The sequence below is a fragment of the Aquarana catesbeiana genome, linkage group LG10, assembly GCF_042186555.1.
Source record: "Aquarana catesbeiana isolate 2022-GZ linkage group LG10, ASM4218655v1, whole genome shotgun sequence".
In the NCBI taxonomy this organism is placed as follows: domain Eukaryota; kingdom Metazoa; phylum Chordata; class Amphibia; order Anura; family Ranidae; genus Aquarana; species Aquarana catesbeiana.
Window position 1 is genome coordinate 63,853,812 of NC_133333.1, and position 25,557 is coordinate 63,879,368.

The window sequence follows — 25,557 nt, forward strand, 5'->3', positions numbered from 1 at the left end:
ACAATTTCCCCAGAAATTGTAGCTTTTCTAGTTAAGTGTTCTTGCATAGCAAGACCACTTACTGTTATCTCACATATATATTATTATTATAGCCAAATTTACCACCCTAACTCCTCCCACAGTTTTTACACTACATAGACAAGTAATATACCGAAACGTGCGGATTGTTCCCGAATGGTGTGCTATTACTTTGTGGAACGTTTCGCCGGATGGTTCACGAAATATCGTCGTTTTTGCGGCGAAATTTGTCCCATAGGAATGAATGGGGAAACTAGAGTGGGAGATGACAAAAGCTGGAAAATCAGAACATGATTTCTAAACTGCCGCCACTCCCTCATTTTCAAGCCCACCTACACAAATCTTATATCAAAATGTTCAGCTATCCCTGCTGCCACTAAACATGTCCACGGCTAAGCCATAGTCCTGATAGTTTTCACAATATGACCATTTGTTTGCAACTCACGCCGTCCATTGACATTCATTGAAACTACACTCTAGCCCCTTCAAATTTGAAGGGCAATTTCTAAACTGCGACCGTGCCTTCAATTTTAATATTTCAGAGACATACTATGTATCAAAATCTAGGTCTGGGTCTTGTGATTCTCACAATATAAAGATCTTCGCTGTAGGATGTATAGTTTTTAAAATACGGCCATTTGAATTACTGCATAGTTACTACATCTATCATTCTCCTGTGTTCTGTGTATTGAGCAGTATTTGTGAAGCATAAACAGCGCATGAGCGTTGCTAGGAAACAGTGGTTGTAAACACAGGATGCTGAGACACCCCAAATGCATGTGACTTCATCTGCTAGACTTGATAATGCTTGTAGACTCCTCCCACTGTTTTTACACTACAGAGACAAGTAATATACCGAAACGTGCGGATTGTTCCCGATTGGTGTGCTATTACTTTGTGGAAGGTTTCACCGAATGGTTCACGAAATATCATAGTTTTTGCGGCGAAATTGGTCCCATAGGAATGAATGGCGAAATGTTCAATGTCATTTAATTGGTGTGCTATTACTTTGTGGAACTTTTTTCGCCGAATGGTTCACGAAATATCGTTGTTTTTGCGGCAATATTGGTCCCATAGGAATGAATGGTGAAATGTTCAATGTCATTTAATTGGTGTGCTATTACCTTGTGGAACTTTGTTAAAAGCTCAAATATACCAGTGTGAATCCGGAATCAATGTCATTTAATTGGTGTGTGTCACGGAACGCCCCACACTCCGCTTGAGTGTTTCCGTCTGTATACCGCTTCCTAAGTTCTGGAACACGCGTCCAATGGATCTGGCAATAGAAACCCCAAGAACTAGACAACACCAGTCTTGGAGTACATCAGAACTGCCTTTATTTTGAGATCTCACAGACCTTTTTATGTCAGGGATGACTCAAAGCTAACCTAATTAACATGACCTAATTTACTACAAAATGTACCCAGACCAGATGACAGTCTTGTGGGCACCGGGCTTCACACATTAATACAATTAACAATACAAACAACAATCTCCCCCCTCCTCAGCCTAGACCATTCGTCTATTAGCCAGGGCTGGTGGCTAATGTGATCAGCTCTCTCAATTAACATAAACAACAATGGGTGAAAAGACTCTTAGAGCCACACTAAACACATTATAGCAGAGTTGATGACATTAGCATTTAACAGTACGAGTCCCAATGGTATAAATCAGTCACCATTCTAATATGGCATATAAAGGGTTCCAGAGTCTGTGTGTTTTGGGGGGACATGGAGCTGAATCCATAGTAACATCAACCCCAGGGTCCCCAGGCATACAGCTCACAGAGAGCACCATTCCCCCAAATGCTAGGGCCCATAATCGGTGGGCAACAGGCCTGCATACAGTCCTCTCCAACAGCCTCCGTCCCGGCCAGGTCCGTGACATTTCTCCCCTTTCGGCAGGAGACTAACACAGGAGGAGACCCCAGACGGGTTGACTCCGAAGTTAGTAAACAGCTCCAGTCCTCTACTGCCTGTACCCACACCATACCCCAAATAAATTATTCCAAACAGAGTATCACTCACCCAGCCAACCTCTGCCTCTCTCAGAGAACATATCTGCTGCTGGGGAGAGGCCCGGACTGGCTCTTCTCCCTGGAATCCTTTCTGCCGCTGGAGAGAAGACAGGGGGACTGGGCTCACTCCATCCTGCTGTTGGGGATCTGGGCCGACTGCCCAGCATTCCTGGGGTATACAGGTGGGGACTGAAGCCCCATCAACCGACACCAGATCAAGCTGCAGTTGTGAGGTGATGACTGCATTCTCTCCTTGGACCTCCACAATTGCTGCAGGTGTGGGGCAGAGGTCTTGGACCCTCTGTCCGGTTGCCAGCACTTCTGCTGGGGGTTTGCCAGGTGGTTCCTCCTCTACAGAAACGTCTATTAAATCCCCAGTCTCTGGAATTGGTAAAAGTGTGGGACGGAGGTCTTGGACCCTCTGTTCAGTTACCAGATCTTCAGCTGGAGAAGTTTGTTTTAACTCCATAGATGCTGCTGGCAGAAAATCACATGTCCCTGTCAGTGTTGTGGGAGAAAGGCTGACTACCTCTTCTCTCAGTAAGGCCGAAGCCACTGTTGGTGCTGGGCAGAACACAGTGAACTTTGGCCCTGATAGCAGCTCTTCTGCTGGAGGCTCATCAGGTTGTTCTTCCTCAGCAGAAAAGTCTATCAAATCCCATGTCTCTGCAACTGATGTCTGGGAATAGAGGTTCACCATCTCCTGTCCATGGAACCCAGAAGATGCTATCATTTCTGGACAGAGGTTAGCAGAGCTCTGCCCTGTTGTCAGCACTTCAGGTTTGGGGACGGCAATCTCCGGATTTTCCACTGCCGATTCTCTGGCATGCTGCTGAACTTGTTCTAGCAGTTTCCTGTATGCCCTTTCCAGATGCTGTTCCTTCCTTAGCAAATGGTCCAGATCAGGTTTGAGCTCTGAGACCCCTGCAAGACCGAGCATAGACTCTCTATAGTCTCTCATGTCCTCAAGGTCAGGTTCCCCCTCATCGCCAAACATAAAAAGATCTGTAAGGTTCTCCCACAGCAATCCAGGGCCGCCAAAGTCATATCCCTCCGGAGAGCATTCTGTTGTCTCCCCTAAATATCCCTCCTCTGCGTGCCATTGCAGAGCCCGATAACGATTGTCCAGCTCTATCTCCTGCTGGACCAACCTGTCCAACTCAGTCACCCATTGCTCCTGGGGCTGCTCTCCCAGGAATGCCATCCGCAATGCCCGTTGGTCACTGGCCCGTTGCTCTTGGGTTTGAAAGCACTTGCCCTGTTTTATACCAGCGAGACGGAGGGCTGCATTCCAGAGCTCCACCCGAATCAGCTGCCTGAGCTCCAGGTATTCATCCTCAGACACAGTCCTGGTGTATGTTGAAAGGATGATCCGCAGCAGCCCCGGGAATTCTGATGCCAGGTCCATATCTCCGCTGGGGTGACTGAAGTCTGCTATGCTGATCTTGGATCCAGTTGGAGGTTTGGATGTCCCAGACTTCAGACTTCAGGAAGCTTTCCCGCTGCTTACCACCAATGTCACGGAACGCCCCACACTCCGCTTGAGTGCTTCCGTCTGTATACCGCTTCCTAAGTTCTGGAACACGCGTCCAATGGATCTGGCTATAGAAACCCCAAGAACTAGACAACACCAGTCTTGGAGTACATCAGAACTGCCTTTATTTTGAGATCTCACAGACCTTTTTATGTCAGGGATGACTCAAAGCTAACCTAATTAACATGACCTAATTTACTACAAAATGTACCCAGACCAGATGACAGTCTTGTGGGCACCGGGCTTCACACATTAATACAATTAACAATACAAACAACAATCTCCCCCCTCCTCAGCCTAGACCATTCGTCTATTAGCCAGGGCTGGTGGCTAATGTGATCAGCTCTCTCAATTAACATAAACAACAATGGGTGAAAAGACTCTTAGAGCCACACTAAACACATTATAGCAGAGTTGATGACATTAGCATTTAACAGTACGAGTCCCAATGGTATAAATCAGTCACCATTCTAATATGGCATATAAAGGGTTCCAGAGTCTGTGTGTTTTGGGGGGACATGGAGCTGAATCCATAGTAACATCAACCCCAGGGTCCCCAGGCATACAGCTCACAGAGAGCACCATTCCCCCAAATGCTAGGGCCCATAATCGGTGGGCAACAGGCCTGCATACAGTCCTCTCCAACAGCCTCCGTCCCGGCCAGGTCCGTGACAGTGTGCTATTACTTTCTGGAACGTTTCGCCGAATGGTTCACGAAATATCGTCGTTTTTGCGACGAAATTGGTCCCATAGGAATGAATGGTGAAATGTTCAAAACTAGAGTGGGAGGTGACAAAAGCTGACAACCCCATGATCAGCCAAAACATTATATCCGCCCCATAAAAAAAAAATATTTTTGAAAAAAAAAAATCATTTTTGAAAAAAATTTATTCATTTTTGAAAAAAAAAATTCATTTTTGAAAAAAAAAATACATTTTTTAAAAGAAAAAATTATTTTTGAAAAAAAAAAATCATTTTTGAAAAAAAAAATCATTTTTGAAAAAAAAATCATTTTTGAAAAAAAAATTCTTTTGAAAAAAAAAAATTCATTTTTGAAAAAAAAATTATTTTTGAAAAAAAAAATTTCATTTAAAAAAAAAAAATCATTTTTGAAAAAAAATAATAATTCAGTTTTGAAAAAAAAAAACTTTTGAAAAAAATGTTCAGCTCTTTCAGCTAATGATGGGACTTCAACTTTTTTACTACTATTTATACTTAAAATATTAAGCTTTTTAACACTTTTCACAGTTACTCAAGCCACTCCATCCAGTTATTCCGCCCACTCCAGTTGTAGAGGCAAGAACACTTTTCACAATTTCCCCAGAAATTGTACCTTTTCTAGTTAAGAGATGTATTCACATTGAATTTGCTAGTCATGAGAAGCAAATTGTGTGTCATTGATGAACCCAAAAATAAATACTAAAACTATGTCCTTTTTTTATACACAGGATGAGGCCAGCCAGGAGGAATGTGGGGAAAGTGGCAGGCAGGAGGAGACCGGGCCCATGGACAGCCTGGAGGAGGCCGGATTCAGCATCATCCTGGAGGAGGCCGGACCCAGTGTCCGGCAGGAGGAGGCCGGACCCAGTGTCAGACAGGAGGTGGCTGGGCCCAGTGAGGTGGCTGGGCCCAGTGTCAGGCAGGAGGTGGCTGGGCCCAGTAGGAGCCTGACACAATCACAAGTGCCTCCCCTCCGCATTCCGAAAAAAAGGGCCAGGAAGGGGACGGTCACACAGGAGGCATCCCTGCGCTTCATGTGAGAGGCCACCCATTTTTTAACGAGCCCCCCCGAAGCTGAAGAGGCCTATGGGTGCTACTTAGCCAGCAGGCTGTATAAAATGGAGTGGGGCCAACGCCTCATTTGCGAGAGACTGTTTGGGGAAACAATACACAAGGGGCTGCAGGGCACGCTAACCAGCAACACACAATTACATGAGGCAGGCCCCCCTCCTCCTCCTCCTCCTCCTTCTCCTCCTGCCACAACTCAAACACCAGAGCCACAGCCTCCAAAGAAGGCTGCAGGGAAGGCTGCAGGGAAGGGTGCAGGGCAGCGTGGAGGAAAGGCTGCAGGGAATAGAAGAAAGTGATGACCTGGGTTCAGTCTGGTCTGACAGAAGATGCAGGCTGTTGTAGTACCACAGTCTGGGGACATATATGTCATCTGCTGCTGCTGTTGATCTCTGGGATTCCTGGACCAGATTGTGCTCCCTCTTATATGGACTCCTCAAGATCCCAATTTTCTTGTACACAGACTTTTTCCAGCGTTGACTTCCTCTTTATTTTATTTAGACCATGAATAAATGGATATTTGAGTTTATGAAAAGACTTTATGTGTTTTATTTTTAATCATTGATTTTAGACACAATGTCAAAATAACAAGGGACAGCAATCTCATTGAGTTTGCAAAAACACACAAAAAATACATTAATAATGTTAATAATGTTCTAGTGGTAAGTAAAAAAAAAAAAAAATGATACATAACCGAAAACGGTTCTTTGTGTTAACTTTATATACAAAAAAGAAAAAATCACAATAAAAAAAAAAAAAAAAAGGTTCTTTGTGGTAACTTTACAAACATCAAAAAAAAAATTAAAGCTAGATAAACATAAAATAAGTTCAACAACAATCATAAAATAAACATCTGGATAAAATTTACAATAAAAGATGACTCCACCAAAAAAAAAAACAAGTGTAAAAATTATTTTTAGTATGGAGACATTGTTTTTAAAAAGCATACTATATCATTCATGAGAAAAAGAATCCAGAAATCAGTTTGGGAGAACTCTGTTTGAATATGAACAGCAAAACATCTTCGTTCTTTATAGCATTAGTAAAGAAGACATTAATGCGCTGCATTCAACGATCACAGATTTTGCAGCGTGAGGAATGTGCTACCTACAATATGAACACTAGTTTTACTAGACCGAGTGCTTCCGTTTAGTTTTTGCTTAGGAGCATGCGTCGTTTTTTTGTCCGTCGGACTAGCATACAGACGAGCAGATTTCTGGGTCCGGCGTAGTTACGACGTAAAGATTTGAAGCATGTTTCAAATCTAAAGTCCGTCAGATTTGAGGCTGCAAAAGTCCACTGAAAGTCCGGGGAACCCCACACACGATCGGATTGTCAGCCAGCTTTAGTCCGTCGGCGTCCGCCGGACTTTTGTAAAACCGTGTGTACGCGGCATAACACTCTTGTGACAAATCACAATTTGTGATTTGTAAATTTTTGACACAAATATCACAAATCTTTTTTAACCTAGGCACACTATAGTGTTTGTTTGACAAGAAAATGCTGCAGAGGATGTAAACCCATGGGTCAGGGCCACTGTTGGACTGCTGAAAGTTTCTCTGGGTCCATCGAAAAACTAGCAGTGGAAATTACATAACTCAGGAATTTAACCTGTTCACGGTGGAATTCGCACTTCTCCAATTTACAATAGAGATTGTTCTCTCAGTTTCTGAAGCACACGACAGACATCTGTGTAGTAGCTCTCCTGGAAAACTACTGGAGCATTACAAAGGCCAAATGGCATTACGAGGTACTCAGAATGGCCTGTTCTGGTATTAAAACACAGTTTTCCACTCATCGCCCTCCTTAATCCTCACAAGATTGTATGCCCCTCTCAAATCAAGCTTCGTGAAAACTGTTACTCCCTTGAGGCTGTCAAATAACTCTGTAATCAACAGAATCGGATAAGCATTCTTAATTGTGAAACGATTGAGACCCCTATAATCAATACAAGGTCTCAGTTCACCACTCTTCTTCTTTACAAAGAAGAAACCAGCACCAGCAGGAGGAGATGAGAATTTGTGGATGAAACCTCAAGAAAGTGCATCTGCACTATATTCCTCCATGGCCCTATGCTCCAAGACCGACAAAGGGTAAATCCAGCCACAAGGGGATATGGCACCAAGTTGAAGGTCAATTGAGCAATCATATGACCGGTGTGGAGGCAAACTACCATCTTGACCTTTCTCAAAGACATTGCTAAAATCGCGGTACTTCGCCGGCAGGGAGGAGAGTAAAGAGGTGCACAGGACCTTGGCTACCTTCTGGAAACATGTCTTACTGCATTGTGGCAACCAGGAGAGAACCTCAGCACGGAGACAATCAAAAGAGGGGTTGTGCCTCTGTAACCAAGGATAACCAATAACCAGCGGAAACTTAGGTGAGGAAATAACTTGGAATTGGTTTATCTCATGGTGAAGAGCCCCTACGGCCATGGTCAATGGAGCAGTCTCATAAGTCACATGGGCAGCTGTAGAGGTCTCCCATCAATAGCCTCAATGGCAAGTGGAGTGGCATGAAGCTGCAGCAGAATCGAGATGTGTGAAGCCTAAGTGCATGGGTTCACCTTTACTGACAGACTTGGTACCAGGAGGCATGGGAGGTGAGGGAGGCAAGGGTGGGACTGCAAAGCTTGGAGCCAAAAGGTACAGGAGGCTTCCGCAAGCACTCCTTAAACGAAGGTCTCTCCCAGAGTCTGGAGTCAATAAGCATGGCAAACGAGATCAACCTCTCCAGCTCAGTGGGTATGTCTCGGGCTGCTATCTCATCTTTGATGTTATCTGGGGCAGCATCTCAAAGCATATCTCAACTGGTTGAGAAACCCTCTGCATTGAACTGGATCGCCACGAAAAGCTGGGAAAGCGGAGCGAAACCAAACATACCTCTTGTAGAGGTAAAACTCGAGGCAGGTGCCTGCACAGAGACTGGGGCAACAGCAGGGTCGGCCTGCAACACAGGTTCTACCGGAGCAGCCACAGTGGGAGATTCCAGGTGAGTTGTGCAACTCAGGAGCGTCTAACGCCATGGGAAACTGATCCATGCGGTGATCCTGGTCATCCAATATGGAAAAAATATTACCAACAAGTGGAGTAAATGCATCTTCTGAATTTATGGCCTTCACCTACTGTCAGAAACCATGAATCAGACCGAGACAGAAGTACAGTTAAATCACACTTATTTAATAATAAAAGTAAACAGAACAAACGTAGTCAAAACATAGCCAAAGTTCGGTAACCGGAACGGATAGTCAGACAAGCCAGAAAGTCAGGAAGCCAGGAATCAGCATAGTGGAACAGCAAGCAGGATCTGGAGCCAAAAGGAATGCCAGCCAAGCAAGTCATTAACAGGAGCACAGGAGAAAGTATCTGTGATGTTGACCAAGGCGAAGGCAGAGATCATCTGGACTGGACGGCTTAAGTAAGCAGGACTGACGAGCAGCATATCATCAACACGTGAGTCACTTTGGAGAGATAGGAGCTGGCAATTAGCCGACAGCTGAGCAGCCAGCTCATAGAAGCAAGGGCTGAGCCCAGCCCCAACACAATGGTTTTACAGTCACCCGACAAACACACCTGTCAGACCACAACCAACTACTGCTATACATTAAATCTGCTAACAAACCATCACCAAAACTCCACCGGGCCTCTCTCTGCAACCTGCCACCATTATTTAAATGGTTCAAACAGTCTACCACAAAATACAGAGATGTAACTGTATCTGACATTAAAAAACAGCTTGAAAAACTTCCAAAACAACGCCTATGAGATAAGCTCACGAGGTGTGAACCAGGCATCAAAGGATTTCCATAAAATACTACACACCATTGCAGAAACAGCCCAGCTGAGAAAAGCCAACTACACGAAACAATCCAAAAAACAATCCAATAAATGGTTCGACACAGAATGTAAACCATTTGTAAGACCTTACGGACAGTCTCCAATAATAAACACAGAGACCCTGACAACACTGACCTAAGGCTAGCCCATGGCACCCTACAGAAAAGATACAAACAAACCCTTAAAAAGAAGAAGCAAAAGTTAATCTCCAAAAACCTGCAACAGTTGGAAGAGACACTTCAGGAAAATTCTTTCTGGGAAATATGGAAGAATATTGGCTCAGCACCCAGGAAAAACAACCTCCACATCCAAAATGGCGACATCTGGATCAACTACTTTAAGAACCTCTACAAAGATATTTCAGAGGCTCCAACTGTAGAACAAAAAGACATCATCAAAAGACTAAATGATATGGAGGAAAAAATTAAGGACTTCCAGAACCCCCTAGATGTTCCGATTACACCACAAGAATCTAGGGAGAAAATACAACACCTGCAAACTAAAAATTTCGGTGGGGTGGATGGAATCCTGCCAGAGGTGATTAAACACAGCTCCCCACGGCTTTGCAATATGCGAAGTGTTCAATCTGGTCCTGAGTCCTGGTTACTACCCTACAGTATGGAACCAAGGACTCATAACACCCATCCATAAGAGTGGAGACCAGTATGATCCAGCCAACTACAGGGGGATATGTGTCAGCAGCACACTAGGGAAACGATTCAACAGTATCCTCAACAAACGGATCCTCAACTTCCTGACACAACACAATGGGGATGATTTACCAAGAACAGTGCGTTGAGCTGGTTCATACCTTATTTGGTACGCCAGATAAATCATTGATTGGGCGTGTGAACCGGCGCACGCAGACAATAAATATGTAAACGGCAACTGGTGGCAGGGTGACTGCTGTTTTCTCATTGGTAATAGCGCACGCCCATCTCATTGGTGTGTCTTGTTAGGCAATTAGTAGTTGTTCTCACTTAATTAACCCTTTTGATGTTAATCTCATTCCTATTACTTCTGATATATGTTTGAAATGTTTTTATTTTTTATTTTTACACAAATATTTCAATACATTACAAAGAACAGAAAAGTGTTTCTAAACTCAAAAAAATAATATTTTCAGATCTTGATCTTTAAAGGTGACCATACACTGCAAGCTTAAAAAAAATAGAAAAATTAGACAAATTAGATTAGGCAAGAGCCTGTTTGATTTCCAAAAATTAGAATTAATTGTTCAAGTGCGTATTCCTATTACCTATTTTGCAGAAATATCAAGTTGATTGGACAATCAGATTGCATAGTGCATGACCATCTTAAGTGACAGATTTGGAATGTAGATGTGCCATGACCCACTTGTATTTTCACAAGTGTTCACAAGAACCTACATCTATAGTTACATATTTGTGCAGCACAGTGGTGTAATGGTTAGCACTCTCACCTAGCAGCAAAAAGGGTCGCTGGTTCAAATCCTGCCCGTGATACCATCTGTCTGGAGTTTGCATGTTCTCCCTGTGCCTGCGTGGGTTTAGTCCAGGTACTCCGGGTTTCCTCCCACAATCCAAAAACTTGCTGTAAATCAGATCCTGTCTAAATTGGCCTTAATATGTATGAATGTGTATTAGGCACCCACACAAACACCACCGCATGTTAGTGTAGCAATTACTCACGGTGGAGCTGCTGGTTTAAAGCGGTCTGTTACTGTCACCTTCGTTACCTCTATTTCACCAGAACCGGGTCTAGGGTCCCGTTGAGTTTAACACCGGACAATGTAAGCACCGGACACTTGGGTATCTTTTCCAATGCTTTAATAAACTTAAATTGAAGGAAGTAGCACGAAAGAGGTAGAAGGAGAGTTGCAGGGAAGTTCAAATACCTTTTCTTAGTGTAGCATTAGGAATTGAGAGTTTGTGGATGAATGTACTCTCTCTTTATAGTTAAATCTTTGCCCGCCTGGATAGGTTTCTCTCACTAACCTAGCAGCCAGTACGCAGCACAAACAAAAGTCTCTGCCACAGACTTGATTGGAACAAAACCCGTACGATCCTCTGCCACAGGATGTAATGGTTTATGGATAGCAAACACAGCACTAGAACCTTTAAGCCGACCCGGGAGTACTATGCGGTAGGGTTACTTTAGGATACGTCCTCCAACTGAGTCACCAGGCCCCTCTCCAGACCAGCACTCTGCATGATCCTTCCATGATGGGTCCTCCCCTGGGATCTTCTCAGTTGTCCAGGTTCTTCCCTCTAGGACAGACAGCCCAGGACCATTCCTCTGCCGCTATGGTAGGCCCCAGACAGGCTTCTGGGCCACCCACACGCTGCAGCTACGTGGGCCTTCCGGATGGAGGACCACGAGGTAGTACTCCTAGCACATACCTATGGGCCAGGAGGACCAGCAGGTGGAACGAAACGAACCCCAAAACATGGCGTCTGTCCCATAAATACCCTCCCCCAGAATGCAACTCGGAGGACCACCTCCACCGAGTTATCTCCGGGACAGAGGAGCACTCATACGCTTCAGCGTGTTGCCTTTCCAACACCGACCCATGGCGACAACGACACCCACAGGCACAGTGTGAAACTACATGCAACTCAGCCAAGCTGGAACAGAGGCAAATCTGACTATGTATGAACAGATAACCCACTAAATTTACCTATCAACAGTAGATTTAAAATCTACCAGTGCTACATACTCCCCCCACTACAATAGACGTTGTCCTCAACGTCTGTCAAAATAACTCCCAAGCCTGAGAGTAGGTATTTTAACTTAAAACTTGGATAAGGGCAAGGAAAAAGAAAAGACAGTATAGAGATAATACAGTTTCAACATTTATAAAACAACATGTTCACATCCGCAAACAAAATCACATTATGACTGCCACAACCCCACTATCTATCTAGCTGAAAAGCCTAATGCCGCGTACACACGGTCGGACTTTTCATCTACAAAAGTCCGACAGCCGGTCCGACAGACTTCCTGCGGACTTTCGGCGGACTTGCGGCAGACTTTCTAACGAACGGACTTGCCTACACACGACCACACAAAAGTTTGACAGCCTAGTAGGCGGTGACGTACATCAAGTCCGGCGAGACTATAAAACGGAAGTTCAATAGCCCGTACGACACCCTTTGGGCTCCTTCTGCTAATCTCGTGTTTATCTCGTGTTAGTAGAAGTTTGGTGAGAGACGATTCACGCTTGTGAGACTCGTATTTTTCAGTTCGTTTTAACTGTTGTTCAGTCTGTGCTTGTGAGGTTTGTATCTGCTTTTCAGTGCGTTTGGTCAGTTGGCATTGAGAAATCTTTGTTTTATTGGCCGCTCGTTCCTGATTTTCAGGTCGTTCTTCACAGGCCTTGCTGTTCTTCAGTGCGTTCTGTTAAGTGCATTCTGACCAGCCGACCGTTTTATAGCCATGTTACCTGTACGTACTCGTCGTCGAGCTCGTGCATTGTATGTGTTTGGTGCTGTAGTTTATTCTTCAGACCAAGACCAGTCCATGAACAGGGCGAGGAGGAGTTCATGGACCAAGAATTGGTTGCTCCAGCGTGACCAGTTCTGTCACATGCCATTGCTCTGTGAGATCCGTGAGAATAATCCTGAGGATTTCAGGAACTTTCTCCGGATGACGGACCCCGTTTTTGACCATTTGATGGCTTTGCTGACCCCCTATATCAGCAGGCAGGATACCTGCATGAGGCAAGCCATCACTCCGGAGCAGAGGCTAGTTGCCACGTTGCGGTACTTGGCGACGGGGAGAAGCCTGCAGGACCTCAAGTTCTCGACAGGCATCTCCCCCCAGGCTCTGGGGATCATTATCCCAGAGACCTGTTCTGCCATCATCCAGGTCCTGCAGAAGGACTATATTAAGGTAAGAATTTTTTCTTTTATTAGCATCACATGTTCTTTTATTTATTCTTTGATAATGTAATGTATTTCTTAGCTCAAACACTACTTACCATCATTGTAATATAGTGTGAATGTCCCCTTTTTCTTCTCACGCATGCTTGATTTGTTTCATGTTCTTTTTTGTCATGCATGTATATTTGCCTTCAATAACCTCTCCAGCATACAATGCTGGTCACATATTCACCTAGTCTACTCAGTTTGAATGTATTTAGTCAGCTGCATTGTATTTTGTTTCCCCTAAACTCTATCCAAATAGTGTGCTTATAATTAGCTTGATTTCAACCCCCCCCCTAATAATTTGCTAGAATCTTCTGTGGTGTTGATTTTTAAAAAGCAAATATATGTTGCACTTTGCAAAATGCATGTGCACTCTACAAGTGCATTTGCTCCAGTGCTTTAGTAAATGAGCAGAAGCTCTGCTGATTTCCATCATCAAATCATATACAAGCCACAAAGTGTTTTCATTAATTGCCCTTGCATGTGGTTGTGTACTCCTTGCAACATGAAAGCCTTTTTACCTTACCTAATTTACTTTAAGCTGGGGAGCAACTGCACTTGCAGAGTGGGACAACTGCAGTCTTGTAGCCTTTTTAGTCCATAAATCCCTGTGTGTCCTAAAATTAATATTTTTTGGTAATTTCACCACCCCCTAAAATGTAATCAATGTTCCATCAGAGGGGGTGAGCAATCTGATAAGTGTGCCTTTCAATATTATTTCTTCCAGAAGATATACATTATTTAATGTTATACTGATGCTGTGGAATAATGTTTTTAATTGTATAATTTTCTTGCCATGTTCGATTCAAAATTACTGATTTTTGTTTTCTTGTTTGATTCCCCAGTTTCCTTCAACGCCACAGGAATGGCAGACTGTGGCATCCCATTTTGCCACCCGTTGGGACTTTCCCAATTGTGGAGGGGCTATAGATGGGAAACATGTCCACATTGTGCCACCACCCCATTCGGGGTCATACTATTTTAATTATAAGGGGTTCCACAGTATAGTTTTAATGGCGGTGGTGTCGGCACACTATGAATTTCTATATGTAGACGTGGGGAAGAATGGCCGGATGTCGGATGGAGGAGTATTTGCCCAGACGGAGTTCTGCCAGCGTCTCCAGAGTGGTGGCCTGGGATTGCCACCTGATGCGGATAACGTGGAAGGACTCCCCTTTGTCTTCATTGCCGATGAAGCCTTCGCTCTGAGCAAGCACCTCATAAGGCCATTCCCCCAAAGAACCCTCACCCCGGAGAGGAGGGTTTTTAATTTCCGGCTGGCCAGAGCTAGAAGAGTGGTTGAGAATGCGTTTGGGATTCTGGCCAGCCGGTTCCGCCTGTTTCAAACCTCCATTAATTTGGCGGAATACAAACTTAATTTTATCATTTTATCGTGCTGCATCCTGCACAACTTTTTGCACAAACATTCTCAAAATTATATGGTGCCAGTTGGGCCTGAGGCCGGACTTATCATTGAGAATCTTACGGGCCCGGATACTGTCCATACTGGCTTGGCCCCCCAAAGTGCCCGTCAAGTTAGACAGCAATATGTTAATTATTTTATGGGTAGGGGGGCCATTGCAATGGGCCAGGATATCTAAAGATTTAAAATAAAAACAATCTTGATGAAATCTTGAATTATATTTATTGCTTGCCTTTATTTTGGGCTTTCTCCTAGGTTATGGTCGAGCAGTTGTAGTGCCAACTGTATTTTCCTTGTAAATTTCTAAATAAGCTCCATTGCCACTGTAAACCACTTTTTTTAAATTTATAAACAAACTGATACTGAGCATTGAAATAACAAACCACACATTTATTTAATTCTAAGCAGATGTTTTTAATCTTTGGTATCCATTCAGTTATGCATTTAGTATAAAATGTTCCTAGCCAAAAATATAAAGATATATTAAATAAATTTAGAATAATATAATTAGAGTTAAATATTTTTAGATAATCAAAAATAAAATTTGTTGGGCATTTTGATTTTAGCAAACAGGCCTTTATTTTTTTTTGGTGTTTTTTAAAATCCTTTTTTTTTTTTTTTTGTCTTTTTTGAAATCTTTTTTTTTTTTTTTTTGGTGTTTTTTAAAATCCTTTTTTTTTTTTTTTTGTCTTTTTTCAAATCCTTTTTTTTTTTTTTTTTTCCTTTTTTCAAATCCTTTTTTTTTTTTTTTTTTTGTTTTTTTTGAAAAATAGGCCTCCTTTTTTAAATGTTGTTAAACAGGCATATAATTTAACAGAAAATAATAAAGAGAAGGCCCAGAATGGGGTCAGCAAACCAGGAAATGAAGGACATGATCGATGTTTTGGGGTTTAAAAAAGGGCATTTAGATTCGACCCAAAACATCAATCATGTCCTTCATTTCCTGCTGCATACGATCCAGCCAATTCCGCATTTGATCGATCTCCCCATTCCAGGCCATTATTTGAGCAATTAGCCTTTGGGCACTGTCTGTGGTGAAATAGTCACTTAGACCTAAAGTGGAATGAAAAAAAAAATATGTTTAGAAATATGCACACATAGTTTACCTTACCATAAAGCTGGTGTCTCAGACACTGACCTGGTGGGGTGCCCATGTCGCATACTTCATGAACATCCTCGGGGGTGGCGCTGTTGCTTGACTCAAGCACAACCAGATCACCTAAAATAGAGTAGAAAAATTACATAAAATAAAAGGCAGCCATACATAGATTACCGTAAGCTGGTGTGTCAGACACTCACCTGGTGGGGTGCCCATATCGCCCACCTCTCCTTCCTCCACATCCTCAGTGGGGCTTGGGCTGATTTCCCAAGTATGTTCTTTTGCTGGGGGGGGACTGGGTTCCTCTTGTTGGTTTTTCCCCTATGTGAAGCAAAAAATTAATATACTTAGCACACAGATATTTTAGTACATACTAATCTTCAAACATTTGTAGTGAAGTGGTGTACAAATTGTCTGTTTGTGTAGAGTTCCTAGTAGACTTCAAGATTTTAATTTCTAAAGACATATCAAGATGGATAGATATCTCGATATCTAGATATCAATATCAAAATATATCAAAAAATCTTTGGATCTCTCTCTCTCTATATATCTATAACTAAATATAAATCTTCAATCTCAAACAAAATCTAAATCTAAAAATAGATATTAATTTAATTAAAAAAAAAGAAAAAAATTCTATATCTATCTATATCTACCTATATATCTACATACATACATATATACATACATACATATGTATATATATATATATATATATATATATATATATATATATATATATATATATATATATATATATATATATATATATATATATACATATATATATATATACATATATACACATATATATATATATATATATATATATACACATATATATATATATATATATATATATATATATATATATATATATATATATATATATATATATATATATATGTATATGTGTGTATATATATATATATATATATATATATATATATATATGTATATGTGTGTGTATATATATATATATATATATATATATATATATATATATGTCTATGTGTATATATATAGAGAGAGATATATATATGTATATATTATATATAGATATGTAACGATGTTTATTAAAAGATCATTTTAAACGATGCAAACAATCGTATAGGAATGAAAAGCACATGGAGCGGTATACGAGGTAATCAACACAAGATGAAAACACTTATTTTTTTGAAGCACTTTACGGATCCGTCTGTACTGATCCGGCTCCCTGAGTTTCAGGTCAGACCATCTTTTTCTAATTTGATCCTTGGAGCGCTGTACCCCAAAATAAGCCTGTAAAGTGTCCACCACCTTCGCCATTATTTTGGCCTTGCGCAAATTTGGCCGGGCGTACGGCCCATACTTCCCATCATAGTCCTTTTTTTTAAGAATGGCCACCATCTCCACCATCTCTTCAAAGGACATATTGGAGGCCTTAAATCTAGGCCTCACAGATCTTGACGTTCCGGCCTCCGGGCTTTCTTCGCTACCTGAGGTAGTAAACATGTCATGTGTCTCCGCCATTATTCACCCCACTACGCGCCGTAACTAAAAATGGGCGGAGAACATGAGTTAAAATCGAACGTCAGGAGCGGGCGACGCAGGCGGAGTTTCACACATGCGTAGTGTATAAAGAGGGGCCTTGTGCACGTGTCGTACGTACGTTCTGTGCGTAGAATTAAGGGGCGGAGAACATGAGTTAAAATTGAACGTCAGGGGCGGGCGACGCAGGCGGAGTTTCACACATGCGTAGTGTATAAAGAGGGGCCTTGTGCACGTGTCGTACGTACGTTCTGTGCGTAGAGTCAAGGGCGGGTTATATGCGTAAACAAAAAGAACATCAGGGGCGGGCCAAATAGGCGTAGTATTACGCATGTGCAGTGTATAAAGCGCTGTTACGTATTGTGTCGTACGTACGTTCTGTGCGTAGGTGATAGTGGACCGGGACGCTACTAAACGAAGGTAATTTAAAATTTATACTTTTGGTCAAGACTTTGTAGCAAGCGGCATATGGCTTGACAGATTGATGAGGCCTACATAGGGATAAGATGATGAGGGTTTAGCAGAAACCCAATAAAAGTGTTTTTTGTCTTGTGACTTTATCTTTTATACAGACATTATGAATCCCCTATTTAAGGATCCAGAGTTCCTTACTGCTTTTATTTCTAAATATAGAGAGATGAGGAATTTGTGGGAGGTGAAACACCCACAGTATTATGCAAAGCATGTGAGGAAGTCAACGCTGGAGAGACTTCTGTCCTTTGTCCAGGCGACCATCCCGGAAGCAACAATGGAGACATTGCTCAAGAAAATTGGGGTCTTGAGGAACATGTATAAGAGGGAACATAAGAAGATCCAGGAATCAATGAGATCAGGAGCATCAGCAGATGATGTTTATGTACCCAGGCTGTGGTACTACAATCAACTCCGTTTTCTTGATGACCAGACTGAAGCCAGGGCATCACTTTCAACCCTTCCCTCCACCCTTCCCTCCACCCCAGCAGAGGCTGATGAGGAGCAAGCTGAGTCTTCCATCCTGGATGAACCGGATATGACCATCTGGAGTCAGGTAAATTATTTTAACAAATATTTACTGTACTAATATTAATGATGTTAACTGGATGTTATAATTGTCTAAAATAATTTTGCCCTCAAAATTGTGTATACATATAAATTGACAGTAGTAGCTAAATATGTTTGGCACCTGCTTGAAATAATTAGGGTGTCTGATTAGACTCTTTTATTAAAGAGATGTATTCACATTGAATTTGCTAGTCATGAGAAGCAAACTGTGTGTCATTGATGAACCCAAAAAAATATACTAAAACTATTGTCCTTTTTTTATACACAGGATGAGTCCATCCAGGAGGAATGTGGGGAAAGTGGCAGGCAGGAGGAGACCGGGCCCATGGACAGCCTGGAGGAGGCCAGATTCACCATCATCCTGGAGGAGGCTGGGCCCAGTGTCAGGCAGGAGGTGGCTGCTCCCAGTGAGGTGGCTGGGCCAAGTGAGGTGGCTGGGCCAAGTGAGGTGGCTGGGCCAAGTGAGGTGGCTGGGCCCAGTAGGAGCCTGACCAAATCCCAAGTGCCTCCCCTCCACCTTCCCAAAAAAAGGGCCAGGAAGGGGACGGTCACACAGGAGGCATCCCTGCGCCTCATGCAAGAGGCCACCCATTTTTTAAGGAGCCCCCCCCGAAGCGGAAGAGTCCTATGGCTGCTACTTAGCCAGCAGGCTTCTTCAAATGGATTGGGAGCAGCGCCTCATTTGTGAGCGACTATTTGGGGAAACAATCCAGAAGGGGCTGCAGGGCACGCTAATACGAAACACCCAACTACATGAGGCAGCCCCCCTCCTCCTCCTCCTCCTCCTCCTCCTCCTCCTGCCACAACTGAAACACCAGAGCCACAGCCTCGAAAGAAGGCTACAGGGAAGGCTGCAGGGAAGGCTGCAGGGCAGCGTGGAGGAAAGGCTGCAGGGAAGAGAAGAAAGTGATGACTTGTGTTCAGTCTGGTCTGACAGAAGACGCAGGCTGTTGTAGTACCACAGTCTGGGGACATCTATATCATCTGCTGGTGCTGTTGATCTCTGGGATTCTTGGACCAGATTGTGCTCCCTCTTATATGGACTCCTCAAGATCCCCATTTTCTTGTACACATACTTTTTCCAGCGTTGACTTCCTCTTTATTTTATTTAGACCATAAATAATGGATCTTTTTTGAGTTTAGGTTTTTTATTTTAAATCATAGATTTTAGACACAATGTTTTAAATTAGCAAGGGACAACAATCTCATTGATTTTGCAAAAACACACCAAAAATAGATTAAAATAATGTTAATAATGTTCGAGTGGTAAGTATTTAAAAAAAAAAAGATACATAACCAAAAACGGTTCTTTGGGTTAACTTTATATAAAAAAAATAACAAATCACTATAAAAACAAAAATTATAAAGGGTTCTTTGTGGTAACTTTACAAACATTAAAAAAAATGTTAAAAATATATATAAAAATGGGTTCCCTGTGGTAACTTTACAAAAAAATTTATAGATAAACAGAAAAAAAGTTCCACAACAATCATAAAATAAATATCTGGATAAAAATTACAAGAAAAGATGACTCCACCAAAAAAAAAAAAAAGTTTAAAAAGTATTATTAGTATGGAAACATTGTTTTGAAAAAGCATACCATGTCATTCATGAGATCAAAGAGAAAAAGAATCCAGAAATCTGTTTGGGAGAACTCTGTTTGAATATGAACAGCAAAACATCTTCGTTCTTTATAGCATTCGTAAAGAAGACATTAAATGCGCTGCATTCAACGATCACAGATTTTGCAGCGTGAGGAATGTGCTACCTACAATACGAACACTAGTTTTACTAGACCGAGTGCTTCCGTTTAGTTTTTGCTTATGAGCATGCGTCGTTTTTTTGTCCGTCGGACTAGCATACAGACGAGCGGATTTCGGGGTCCGTCGTAGTTACGACGTAAAGATTTGAAGCATGTTTCAAATCTAAAGTCCGTCGGATTTGAGGCTGAAAAAGTCAGCTGAAAGTCCGAAGAAGCCCACACACGATCGGATTACCAGCCAGCTTTAGTCCGTCGGCGTACGTTGGACTTTTGTAGACGAAAAGTCCGACCGTGTGTACACCCCATAACAGCTTGATAGGAGATCCAAACAACAAAGTTAGACACACACTAAATATGTACAGTATCCTTACTAAACAGTTTAGGAGCAAAGTCTCATTCTAAAAGAAGAATGACACTCTCTTCCCGTATATTTTTTCCTTTTAATAAAACAAACTAGAGTAACTTGAGAAGTCCATCCCTATTTTAATTAAATCACATCCTTTCAATGAAGAAAATCCAGCTAACAAAGAGTCTTTGGATTTTAGAAACGCTGAGATGAATATTATCTCTTGATCACGAAGATCTCTAAACACTGACACTCTCTAACACCCCAAAGTTCTTTGTTCATAATCACCAATAAAACCGAGGATCTGGCAATGTCAGTTTCTTTCCCAGTTTATCCACTGTAGTGATAAAGTACACAATGTCATCTTTTCCGGGTCTGCAAATGACCACTCTGTCAGCATAGATGTGCCGACCATAGTTCCAGTGTAGGAAACATCCGTTGAAGCGTTCATCCATGACAACAGAACATGCAGTTTCCCGGAAAGGCTTTGGCACAGACAAATAGTCCCAAACAGCTTCACTGTACCACAGTTCCCGGTCAGCCTCAATTTCCTGCATAATTTCCTGAGGAACATAGGGAAACTCCAGACCATATTCTGTGGCAACACGTTTGGTAAGCACTCTCTTTAAATGTGCAAGTTTAGGCAAAGATCTATTTTTCCCAAAACCAGGAGGCACACAGGAGTTCAGTGATTTACTCACCATAGACCCAACGGGTGTTGGAAGCAAATTAGCAACTTTAGACAATGTCTCCTTAGCAGTACTGTGCGGCTCCACACAAGATGATGTCTTCCCAGAGTCCATGGCTGTCCACTCTGAGAAAGTCAAGGCAGAAGTAACATCTTCGCCCTGGGCCCACAATAGTTCCTGTGACATTGTCTCAAACAAATCATCATCCCCAGAGAGATCCGACATGGAATCTATTACCGAATCTCTCAACTCTTCTGCTGGCAAATATTTACAAAGAGTCCCAGATATGTCCCCCTTTGATCTCTCACCCGTTCCTGATGTGGACTTCTCCGGATCCATGCATTTCTCCGGCTCCGGTTCGAGTAGTCTCTGGGGTAGGCCTCGAATATGGGTGCGGGAAGCCTTTACATATCCCACCTTCCTCTGGACAGGTGCAACGGGGATAGGTGTCGTGGACGTGGAAATGAAAGTGATGTCCGCTGATGAAGTAGTGACAGCGGTATCTCCCTCAGGAACACTCTCGCTGGCAACAGGTGAAATCACAGTCTGTTGTTCTCCAACAGCAACGGTAGCAGCTTCCACTGTAGCAATACCTGTAGCCCAGTCCACCCGATAAGCACGGGGCGACATAGTAATTGCTCCACTATGAACAAATATTCTCCACACTGCAAACAATGAACAAATGGACGGAGATGTATGGCCAGTCCTTCACACTTGTGGCAAAGCATGCCCAGCCCTTCAATATCTCCAACTGTGCAGAGAACAAACCTCCTTTGCGGTTTCAGACGAATGCCGGTATCTGTCAGCAGGGTTCCGGTCAACATAGCAGCCGCAGCGGAACATCTTAGGTCCCATAGCTGGTGGTATCAACGAAAATGAAGACATGGCCGCACTCTGATCTTCTCAGCACGATCACGAGGCCTCTCTTCTCCTCTGGCGCCAAACACACACACTCGCGGCCCACGCGGCAACAAGTAGGTTAGGCTCCTCCCACTTGCTCTTCTGATCACGTAGCTCCCGGGCTTTTACTTCTCACCCACAGCCTACGCAGTCAGAAATAAAGTCCTGCAACCTTAACCCCTTCCTCTCTCAAAAAATTGACAAAGTCAAGAAATTTTTTCCAACATAAACTCCCGGTGAAATACTTCTCAGGGTTGCGGGAGGTTGACGGCTAACAATCCTGGATGACGCCCCCACATGTAGCAATAACTCTCGGTGGAGCTGCTGGTTTATTATTGGGCCTGTCCTCTGTTCTATTCACCCCTCTTAAGTTGTCCAATCCCCTTGACACAGCTGTAGTGCAGTGTTGTAATGATATTAGTACCAACTTTAACCCACACTTATATTTATATTTACCTCTACCTGGGTGCTTGTAGCTCCACCTGCAGGAGAAATAACAACACTGCACACAAACTTCTGTAATAACCAAAATAACTTCTTTTTTGGGTAAATGATATATTTTATATAAAGAGTGAATACAGTGACTACACTATCACACCAACGTAGTGTAACAGTATAGTAAATAGTTATGACAGTCTTGGTAACATACACAAATATATATTTATACCAGGGAGCTCCCCCTGCTCTAAACTGTAAAGTCACTACCCTTTGTAACTAGATGCAGGGCCCTGCAATAAAAGAGATAGTCTTGACGTCTTCAATCTTTGCTAGCTATGAAATGATAATTGTAATCCACAGAGAGTTCTTCTGAGGTGTTGCGCAGTGTAAGGTAATGCACAAAGGCAATTGTAATCCAGCAAACTGATTAAGTGTTCTTATACGAAGAAGACAAACATCTAGTGTCAGCTCTTGAATATTGTAGTCTAGGCAAATGTAATATTCTCCAACTCCACTTGTTCCGTGTGACTATCTGTCCCAGCAACAATCTGTAAAAGTTCTAAGTGTGTGTGTAATATTAATCAAACTTCCGGGTGTTAACCTTCTCACCACACGGGATCCGGCAGATGGATGTCTCCATTTCAGCAGTCCTCAGTCGGTATAGAGCCACCACCACGTTGTCACACTGTTCTGTTTACTAACGACCAGGAGTCCTCGGTTACCTCCCCCACGGGTCTCCGGAACAATCACTTCTGCTGCTTCAGCACACTGTGATATGATGGCAAGATCCTTGCTGCTGCTCTGCTCCTTCACAAGGTAGGCTGCAACCCTGTGGGGGACACACACCCACAGAGTCCTGCTTACAGGCCACGCATCCCAGGAACAAGAGACTTAAGTTGGCCGCTCCCAAACCTTTTATACCCTCCCACAATGCAGTTCAGTTCTTCTTTTGTCCAGGAGCATTGTGGGTAGGTCATAGTTAATGTTTAGAAGTAAACAATCAATCACTTCCATGTCACTTCTCTTAATCATGAAACATAAAAGTGTTGTACCTTTTTAGTTGTCCACTAGATGGCACTAGATCAACTTATATCTTTATAACACACTTATGACTAAAAACAAAAGTTGTCAGCGCTACATATTATCTTAATGTGCAAATAAGGATCATCTCTTCCTCAGAGAACTTAGCAGCAGTACAAGCAACTTTCTGTAGGGGCGTGATGTCATTCTGGCCACCGCTTTCCGAGAACCACATATGCACATACCTGTGCGCACACAGCAGTTGCGCATCTCACATACACAGCGGTCACGCATCTAGATGCATTTGGCGCATCTAGCTGCAGAAACCCAATTTTTATGGAAATTAATAGTAAAGCAAATGCAGATTTCCAGGACTGGACTAACAAATTTTTCTAGTGAAAAGCAACTGGTATTTTCTATTAAACAAGGTCTAAATGGGCCATTGACATGAATCACAGTTGTACTTAGGAATGAGTCTTTGCAAAGTTAAACTAAGTGAAATCCTCTTATTTTTGCTTGGGGATAGAGTGCAGAGGCAATTAGAAGTCTTGTCAGTTTTTGGGGATGTCTGCACCCCTGATAGGGTGAAGACACCTCCCAAATGTTGCCACTAGGGATGGGCTGGCTATTTGAGTCGAAAATTAGTTTGACTCGAACATTGGCTGTTCGCCTGTTCGCCGAATAGCAAACAATTTGGAGTGTTTGCGGCAAATTCGAAAGCCGCGGAACACCCTTTAAAAGTCTATGGGAGAAATCAAAAGTGCTAATTTTAAAGGTTAATATTCAAGTTATAGTCATAAAAAGTGTTTGGGGACCTGGGTCCTGCCCCAGGGGACATGTATCAATGCAAAAAAAAGTTTTAAAAAAGGCCGTTTTTTTCAGGAGCAGTGATTTTAATAATGCTTAAAGTGAAACAATAAAAGTGAAATATTCCTTTAAATTTCATACCTGGGGGTGTCTATAGTATGCCTGTAAAGTAGCGCATGTTTCCCATGTTTAGAACAGTTCGAGAGCAAAATTACATTTCTAAAGGAAAAAAAGTCATTTAAAACTACTCGCGGCTAAAATGAATTGTTGGGTCTCTGCAATACACATAAAAGTCATTGAAAAAAGACATGGGATTCCCCCACAGTCAATTACCAGGCCCTTTGGGTCTGGTATGGATTTTAAGTGGAACCCCGTGCCGAAATTTAAAAAAAAATGGTGTGGGGTCCCCCAAAAATCCATACCAGACCCTTCTCTGAGCACGCAACCTGGCAGGCCACAGGAAGAGGTTGGGACGAGAGAGTGCCCCCCTCCTGAACCATACCAGGCCACATGCCCTCTTGTCCTCCCCTCTTTTCCTGTGGCCTGCCAGGTTGCGTGCTCGGATAAGGGTCTAGTATTGATTTTTTGGGGGAACCCACGCCATTTTTAAAAAAAATTTTGGTACGGGGTTCCCGTTAATATCCATACCAGACCTGAAGGGCCTGGTATGGAATTTAGGGGAACCCCCACGCAATTTTTTTAAAATTTTGGTTCTGGGCTCCCTTTAACCACTTCAGCCCCGGAAGGATTTCCCCCCTTCCTGACCAGAGCACTTTTTACAATTTGGCACTGTGTCGCTTTAACTGCTAATTGCGTGGTCATGCAATGCTGTACCCAAACGAAATTTGCGTCCTTTTGTTCCCACAAATAGAGCTTTCTTTGATGGTATTTGATCACCTCTGCAGTTTTTATTTTTTGCGCTATAAACGGAAAAAGACCAAAAATTTTGAAAAAAATATTTTCTTCTTTTTGTTATAAAAAAAATCCAATAAACTAAATTTTAGTCTTTGGTAAATATCTTTGGTAAAAAAAATGTCAATAAGCGTATATTTATTGGTTTGTGCAAAAGTTATAGCGTCTACAAACTAGGGTACAATTTCTGAAATTTACACAGCTTTTAGTTTATGATGGCCTAAATTCTTGAGGTGCTAACATGGCAGGGCAGTACAACCCCCCCCCCCCCCCCAAATGACCCAATTTTGGAAAGTAGACACCCCAAGGAAATTGGGAAAAAAATGGAATTGCGCTAAAAGGACTCGTGACCATACATATGGCCACCAATCCACAATATTCCTAAATTGTGTGAAAAGAACAGATTGAACACAAATTAATAAATAAAGTGACAGTCTATCAAATATACATTGCTAAATGTGAAATATTGGCAATATAAAACAAAAAGTC